The sequence below is a fragment of the Magallana gigas genome, chromosome 4, assembly GCF_963853765.1.
Source record: "Magallana gigas chromosome 4, xbMagGiga1.1, whole genome shotgun sequence".
NCBI lineage: Eukaryota > Metazoa > Mollusca > Bivalvia > Ostreida > Ostreidae > Magallana > Magallana gigas.
Genome location: NC_088856.1, coordinates 15,537,439 through 15,544,757, shown reverse-complemented (window position 1 = coordinate 15,544,757; position 7,319 = coordinate 15,537,439). Strand labels below are relative to the sequence as shown.

Sequence of the window (7,319 nt, the reverse complement as noted above, 5' to 3'; positions counted from 1 at the left end):
AACCAAGGGTCAAGGTATTAAAACAAGGGGCCCTCCAAAGGCTAAACCGGAAGGGTAAACCAACAGGAATTATAATTATACACAAAGAATTTAAGTTTGTTACAGAGAATAAATTGTTTTGTCAATATGTTTAAATATTTATCAACAAAGCCCAGACAGACAGACAGACAGACAGATAGATAGATAGATAGATAGATAGATAGATAGATAGATAGATAGATAGATAGATAGATAGATAGATAATAAAGAGATAAATATATAGATAAATAAATAGATAGATCGATCGATCGACAGACAGACAGACGGACGGACGGACGGACGGACGGACGGACAGACAGACAGACAGACTGATAAATAGATAGATAGATAGATAGATAGATAGATAGATAGATGGATAGATAGATAGATAAATATATCAAATCAAAAAAGAAAGATTAGGCATTTGCCGGATTTTTCTGGCAATATAGTAAATAATTCAATACATTAGATAATTAAATAGAGTTGAATTATCCCATAAAATAGTACATTACCTCTTTGCATTTGAAAATATAATTAACGAAATATAAAGCAGTCATTTTTTTAATATTATGTATAAATTTTTTGTGTATAGACATGAAAGGATGTACAGTGTGGAGTGAAGGAAAATATACAACCCATCCCGCAGGTTCTACATGTGTTGGTTATAATATTAGTTTCCACTTCAATAAAACACTAACAACAAAGTTGAAGGACTTCCCATGTCATATCGAAACGTGTTTAATAGACGAAAGACTTCGATTGTACGTCAATGGAAACAAATATTGATTTTGATTTAAACAAGACAATTTTAATTTTGATTTCATTTATAATAGATTAATTCATCGACATATTGCCATTTATTCGTATGTGGTTAATAAAATTATATTTTGCAGCTGTTGCCACTAGCGTCGTCATAAGTTTTAGTTGTAAAGTTGGTGGAAGTTTACTTGGAATTAGCTGCATGGTTCTTGTTAGGCGTTTGAAAACAAATAAAAGAGGGTCGGTGTATTTTGTTTTTAACATAGTTGTTCAAAGTACATGTTTAAATAGAATGACAAAACGTTAAAAGCAAGTAATCAATTTTCAAAAATATAATGAAAATAAAAAATTGCGTCATAAATATTTCTTCAAAAATACAAACACTATTGATATATTTCCTTTCATCTGATTGACAGATTGCAACTCCCACCAGTGTTTCATCAACCAGATTATAGAGAAGGGTAAGACCTTTTAGAAGGGAGAGTTGTTAAAACATTGCAATACCAATGGGAACAGAATATTCGGACAGTGATGACCCTATAAGGTTATGAAGAATTCTTTAAAAACAGTATGTGGAAATTTGTTTGATAATACTGAGACAATTTTTTTCTTTATAACATCATTTTATAGTCCAATCCACACTTTCCAAAAAATTGTTTCCCTTTGCAGGGTCAACCCACAGGTCAAAAGAAAAAAAAACTTTTGGAATTTAATTGATCCCTTCGATTTGCTTGTGGCCCTTTTTGGGGCAATCAAAATACACAACGGAAACAAATTTTTTATGACAAATTTATAAACCTTTAAACTACAAAATTACGGTGAAAATCTACAGTTGTTCACCAAAGATGGCGGCCAAGAGACATAACTTTTGTAAAGTGTGGATAGCTCTATTGGTTTCATTTCTGATAATTTGTATAAACATTTATCTTTGGTATTTTTGTGCTTTTTTAACGTGCAAATGACTTACAGATTTAAGTATAAAATATATCTCGTACATAAATCACCCAATATGTCGTTTAAACGAATGCTTTTTAATACGTGATGGTAGCCAAGGCCATACAAGTTCCCTCCTATAAAGAAGACAGTTCGTCAGAGACCAGATCTAGGGAAAATATATATCATCATTTAAGTTTTATTGAAGATTCAACAAGAAAGCAAAACAGTGTCTTGATATCAAGCGATTCTGTTCCAGATATCTTTGCGGACGATGTTGTAATTAGTGATAAAGGCAGCTCGTCTTTTAAATCTGGTGTGATCTGTATAGAGAGTTTGCCGAAATCTAATGGCAGTTCAAAGTGTCACTAGCAGGAAGCGCAGGAAGTGACAGATATTTTGCGCCGGAAAATGACTTATTGCCAATTCTAGTAACGGCAACACATAAAGGTTATGTAAACTTAGATTTTATGAGATTCAATGAAATCGCTTGTTAAAAGGAGAATTATCACAAAAATATGGCATTTGAACAATTATATTGATAAATTGTTTAGTACATTTATAATGCACATTTTTTGTTTCCATAAACAATCGATTCAATATACTATTCAGCAATTTTTAAAAAGATATAATCCTTTTATGAATTCAGTTACAATCGATGCACACATTTATCTTATATCATGTGTTATTTATTTGATCAAGGCGTTTCTTAATTATTAATAAGATTATTATGTTTTGCAGAAAATCAATCGTTGAGAGTTCCTATAAAAATGTTCTCTGATAACCACAAATACAATAGAATACTTTTAAAATTTATGAAATCATAGCCGATTTAGGAAATTGTTTCTTGCATTGAAATACGCCAGAAATACGATGTTGTTAATCATATTTATCAATGTGTGTCGGCTCCAAATGGTTTCAATATTTTTGCTCACACAAGATATTATCTTTTGTATTCTATTCGGTTTTTATACCATATGTCATTAAGTAATGGTTGTTTATATATCAATATTCCTATAAAAAAAACCTTTTTTTATCCATTTAATTAATAAGGAACCATTCTTTGAGTTATACCAGGTGATCAAATACAGTAACGGATGATCAAATCAAATAAAGCCTGAAATGCTGTAAGAAAAAATTGATCATCGTATTTGACCACGTCATAATATTCGAGGAATGAATTTCCATTATTTTTATTTATATAATTTTCATCGATTTTACAATTAATAACGAAAACAATCATAGATGAACTTTGAAATACGATTTTCTAAACAAAATATTTATATTAGCTTTTCTGCCAATCTATATATTTATGTAACGTCATCATAATATAAAAAAGAAAAAAATGCAATAATGTTAGCATAAAAACTTATTTAAAATATCTTCAAAATTAAAACAAAATAAAGAAAATGAAGGCAAAGCTTTATTAATTTAAAATATCTATATGAGTGTAGTAGTTAAAATGATAAACATTGTGACATGTTATCATTATTTCATTGAAAAATAGAAACGCCATATCTTAAACTTGTTATGTTTTATATCCTTTTACATTGTTGCCTAAACAATTCCTTCATCTGAGCAAAGTATTAAGGTTAACCAATTACAGCTCCAAAAGGAGCAACAACATCCTTATTCAGCTGAACATGTCCGCAGCCGTCAGAAAAATCCCATCCGTGAATATGAATCATATGTGAGATGCTCTAGTTGTCATAATATTGAAAGCACTGTTTTCAACAGCAACATCGACAGCTAGATTAATATTAATGGCAAATGTCTTTATGTCTATTATGATTCAACAGAAAAATTGCGATTTCTTGAAGAGGAATTCCTTTTTCGGAGTTTATTTTATTCAACACTCCTATGGAGTTACTCAGGCAAACTGGGAGTGAAAGTTTTAGGACCTAACTACAAATCAACACCACTGACAACATTTAGTTTTAATCGATAAATGCGATGTAATGTGTTCTAAATCATTGTTTTTCAAGGAAACTTATTTATAAATACCTCGTAAAAAGTCAGATTTTAAATGATACGAACTCTGTAGTCATACAGTGTATGTATTCCTACGCCAGAGCTCAATATAATCTCGTTCAACCAGACGCTCGGCTGTCTCCGTAAATCTCCGACAAGCAGAGAGTCTCTGATGGTTGTCGAAGATAAACGAAGACAGTCGAGCGTCTAGTCGAACAAGACTAGAGTTCAATATTGCTTGGATCCAGATTCCTTCAGTTCCCATTCAACACAAATATTTTCAATTAATTTCTTATAACGCCATTCACCAATATATGAGGAAAAATACTAGTCAGAACGTGTAAAAGTTTCTATGTAGTTTTTATATTTTATTTTTTCCCTTTATCCGTTTTTGTGAAATCATATCAATTTTGTGTTTATACAAGTGACAAAAAAGTGCTTGTGAGTTTTCTTGCCATTAATTTTCTTTTTGTATCGCTAGCGAAAGCACAAAAATGTTATTTATTTGTACATTTATCAAATCTCTTTTTTTCGATTTATTGAATCTATAAAGATGTCATGTATTTATTATATCTAAGCCAAATTCGTTTAAAGCGAATGCTATTTTCAAAACATTTTAATATTTATCTTCCGTTTAAAAGAAAATATACATGGATCTAATAATTGTGATAATTTACTGTATAATAGAAGATACTATAAAAATCCTTATTTTGCAATTGTATGAACAGTATGAACATGATTTAATTTTCTTTTTGAAAATTAAAAAGTTTCAGTCAAGTAATTTTTTATTTGCTTTTGCTTAGGTCATTTCCTCTCTATGCGGAAATAAAGTTTTGTTTTTTAATCGGTAATATATATAAGTGTCTGTGATGCTTATCAACATATAAAACAAAGAAATCTGAAAAATAGATTAATGAAATAGAATGGGATTACAGAAACTGTACCTTATTTGAAATATAAACATATTGCGGAAGAGATATTCACGGTTGAATATGATTAACAATTATAACCTCATAAGAATTGTCATATTCTTTATTTACAAGACTTTTCTCCTGGCTCTAGATAATCATCAAGTGGATTCTGATTGCCTTGTCCTTTGCCCGTGCATACATTTATATAATGACCCATCTGGTTTCGGTCTAGGTCACTATTTTCCTCCATACAATGGATCGGTTTAGGATAGTTTGGATCCCTTTCGTGAAATTCTGGATCTAAGTAATCATCACGTCTTTTCACGTAAACTGGCTCTGTACATCGTAGGTTTCTCTACAATTTGAAAAATCGTTTTAATACTTGAATTTCACAAAACTACAGCATTGTTTTAAATGTTACAGTTTTGTTTATAATGGATTTTTAATAAAAGGTTGAACCTGGCGACTTCTTCCTATTAATCTGGTTGATCGTGGAAGATGATTTCGTTGTATTATGTTTTCAGGGGAAAATCCCGCATATTCGTCATTTATTGTCGTCGATCTATGCACACTAACAGATATAATTTTTATTGTCAATAACATCAAATAAATGTAAAAACAAATGTGATTTTATAAATTCTCATTACAGAAGAGGCAACAGAAAAAAATAAGTTTGAATTTATATTTGATTGGCAGTTTGATAACATATAATTATATTTTACATACAAAATATGGATTGAATAGAATTATAATCAAACATCTTCAGACATTCTCGCAAATTTGTAGGACGCTTCATATTTTACACAATTATACGTTTATTTTATATCTAATTTTAGGTTTTGAAAATCGAATGAAATTTTTTTTTGAGCAAAACGTATGCTGGATATGTGCATCTAAGGTGATTTTTAAAAAAATATTTTGCTATATATCTAGTAAATGTAATTTTCCTAAATCAAAAAGTAAATTTAGTTAGCTAGAATCTTGGAAATATGTCTTCGTAAGATCGACATATAAAGTAGGAGAATAATATATACACATATATATATATATATATATATATATATATATATATATATATATATATATATATATATATATATATATATATATATATATATATATAAGCACTAAAAATAACCAACGACACGAACAATAAAGTAAAATATTGTCAAATTTTCGGGACAACCCGTCCCTTCTTCAGGACAACAAAATAATTTTATTTTATTTTATTTTATTTTGTTGTCCTGAAGAAGGGACGGGTTGTCCCGAAAATTTGACAATATTTTACTTTATTGTTCGTGTCGTTGGTTATTTTTAGTGCTTTTTTATATCTCATCTTATAACCTTGTATCTTTTGATCCGACACTTTAGATAACGAGTGTTGTTGGTTTGCTAGTGCTTCTTATATATATATATATATATATATATATATATATATATATATATATATATATATATATATATATATATATATACTTGATTTTAAAATTGCATTTTACCATTTCTTGTTATTAAAGAGACACACTCATTTTTAAATATACTTTTCAAGCCATTCCTCTACGCAAACCTTTCATATTCGTCCGTTTTGTCTCTGTTTTTACGTAGAAACATCAGTACAATTCCAAAAATGATTCCTATGACAATGTTTGTGATGCATAGTAAACCAATGTTATCTTTGTCTGAAACATGCAATTTTTAAAAGCACCATTAAAGCAATTCAAACAGTATATTTCTTGCTAAATATTTTTTGATAATGTATAACAACGTTGCAGCAATGTAAGATTATATCTTTAAGATTTAAGTATAACAAATAGTTATAAAACGGTTTTAAATTATAAAAGAAGACAAAGACACAAATAATTTTAAACAATAAAAATAATTACATCAAAATAAGTGACTTTTTAAGAATGTTCGTTATTTAGATATTTAAGAGGCTGGTTTGTTAAATATTTTTTTTATACCACATATTCAATAATTTCCTTATTTAATATGAAGAGACTTATGAATATGTTAAACTTAAATTTGAAAGCATTTGAAATTTTGCATAAAATAATTATAAATATATAAACTGATAATATGTTTTAAACATATAACTTACCAGTAAAAAAAGAGCATCCCATTTTGAATAGAGTTTTACACAACAGTCGTTATAAGGAAATTGTAAATGACAATCCCTCATTCCTCTGACGCATATTATGCAACTTATTATATAATACTCAACATTTGAATATCTTCCTTTCTGAACTGTACCTACTCTTAAAAATACATCTCATGATCGATCTTCTCTTTCCTGCTTTTTAATGCATTAAAAATAATAGTCTTTCTAATCAAATCAATAACAACTTATTCTCTTTGTCTGACAACTTTCCTTACGATGATTTACACGGTATTCTAAAGCAGAATTAACTCGATCTTAACAGACTTATGATAGTTAAAGATGAAATTTTTAAATCTTTTGTTTTAAGAATAATTCGATTAATATTTAAAATGTATACTAAGGATATGTGCAGTCGATGAAAGACTTGTATCAAAAATTGAATTAATACCAAAACAAAAATCAAAAATAAAACACAAAAAGTAACGAATGTGCATTTCTTACGCGGATTTAAAAATGGTTGATGGAGAAATCTTTTTTCAATTCAAAAATTCTCAGACAAGCAATGCACAATTCTCTATTATTTCTATCCGAGTAGTCTTAATGGCGTTTGCAATACTAAATCTCAGTTT

At 28.7% G+C, this 7,319-nt stretch overlaps 1 long non-coding RNA gene across 1 annotated transcript; it reads right to left on the bottom strand.

Annotated features, from left to right (window-relative positions):
• Positions 1-4,321: 4,321 nt before the first annotated feature.
• Positions 4,322-7,085, bottom strand: LOC105342942 (uncharacterized). Its single transcript, XR_010712863.1, has 4 exons — positions 6,691-7,085; positions 6,160-6,271; positions 5,052-5,163; positions 4,322-4,947 (listed from the first exon to the last, which is right to left on the bottom strand). It is a non-coding gene; the product is annotated as an uncharacterized lncRNA (long non-coding RNA).
• Between the last annotated feature and the right edge of the window lie 234 nt (positions 7,086-7,319).